This window comes from Colobus angolensis, unplaced genomic scaffold, assembly GCF_000951035.1.
Source record: "Colobus angolensis palliatus isolate OR3802 unplaced genomic scaffold, Cang.pa_1.0 Scaffold87, whole genome shotgun sequence".
Classification (NCBI taxonomy): Eukaryota; Metazoa; Chordata; class Mammalia; order Primates; family Cercopithecidae; genus Colobus; species Colobus angolensis.
Window position 1 is genome coordinate 4,980,727 of NW_012122598.1, and position 1,704 is coordinate 4,982,430.

A 1,704-nucleotide genomic window follows, 5' to 3' on the forward strand; every position below is an offset into this window, starting at 1 on the left:
AAAAAATTCCCTAATGCTAAGATTCACGGTAGATTCATCTCCATACCCAACTCTACCTTATTTATTTATTTATTTATTTAGACACAGAGTCTCTGTTTGTCACCCAGACTGGAGTGCAATGGCACAATCTTGGCTCACTGCAACCTCTGTCTCCTGGGTTTGAGCAATTCTCTTGCCTCGACCTTCCGAGTTGCTGGAATTACAGGTGCACACCATGCCCGGCTAATTTTTGTATTTTTAGTAGAGATGGGGTTTCACCACGTTGGCCAGGCCGGTCTCAAAGCAGCCTTAGCCTCCTGGGCTCAAGTGATCCTCCCACCTCAGCCTCCTGAGTAGCTGGAATTACAGGTGCACACCATGCCCGGCTAATTTTTGTATTTTTAGTAGAGATGGGGTTTCACCACGTTGGCCAGGCCGGTCTCAAACTCCTAACCTCAAATGATCTGCCCCTCTCAGCCTCCCAAAGTTCTGGGATTATGGGCGCAAGCCAGCGTGTCCAGCCCCAACTCTCACTTCTATTTCTTCCTTGTACCTAGCACAGTGCCTTCGATAAAGACACTTAAAGTTTTTTTCTTTTTCCCCTCTCTGATTTGAATGTAATCTCCTTGAAGATTAATACTGGATTTCATTCATCACTCACTTGTGTAGTCTTATTCTTTACATGTAAGTTCTTAATGAACGAATAAATTCTGTTATATTTGTTCTCCCACGTGCCACCACAAGCTGTACTTTTTCTTTCTTTCTTTCTTCTTTTTTGAGACGGAGTTTCGCTCTTGTTCCAATTCATGTTTCAAATGAGTTTGTTCTAGTGTAACTCAGCGTCTGTCATTTTAGCTGTTAAGACTGTTACTCATTTATTTGTCTTAAATTGTGAATGTACAGATAACATGAACTATTGTCGCAGGGGTCATTGCCTTTGTACATTTCTTTGTAAAATTTCCAAATAAGAGCCCTTTCTAAGCAAGTGCCTGCCAACTATGGCTGGATGATGGTGAAATCGCAACTCTTCTCTCACCTATTTGGATTTTATATTCTTTCAGGAGACAGCTTTACCTTTGGAACAATTACTTAAGTAAGAGGAAAAGTGGATTTCCACAGAGAATGAAATTGGTACTGGCTAGTTACAAAGATCAGTCTTCAAGAGGAAATATTGTAACCTGGCAACCAAACTCTGTCTCTGGTGTTTTCTGGAGGCATTTTTCTTAAGTTGGAATTGAGGCAGGTAGACTAGGGGAAATGTGAGTGAGTGGAGGCAGGGGCATGAAGTTTGCACCTTGGCTGTGAATTAATATAGCTTTTCTGTCCCTAGGTCTCTGGGTCTAGCACTTTTCGATTCGAAACATTACCAACTAAAACCAGTGCCTCAATTTGTTAAAAAAAATTGACTGGCAGCTTTACAAGCCTATTTCTCTAATAATGCTTCCTGCTGATTATTTCTTTATATGTGTATTTAAAAAATTCAGCCAGGCACGGTGGCTCATGCCTGTAATCCCAGCACTTTGGGAGGCCGACGTGGATCACCTGAGGTCAGGAGTTCGAGACCATCCTGACCAATAGGGTGAAACCCCGTCTCTACTAAAAATACAAAAATTAGTAGCCGGGTGTGCGGGCCTGCGCCTATAATCCCCGCTACTCGGGAGGCTGAGACAGGAGAATCGCTTGAACCCGAGAGGGGAGAGGCAGAGGTTGCAGTGAGCTGAGATC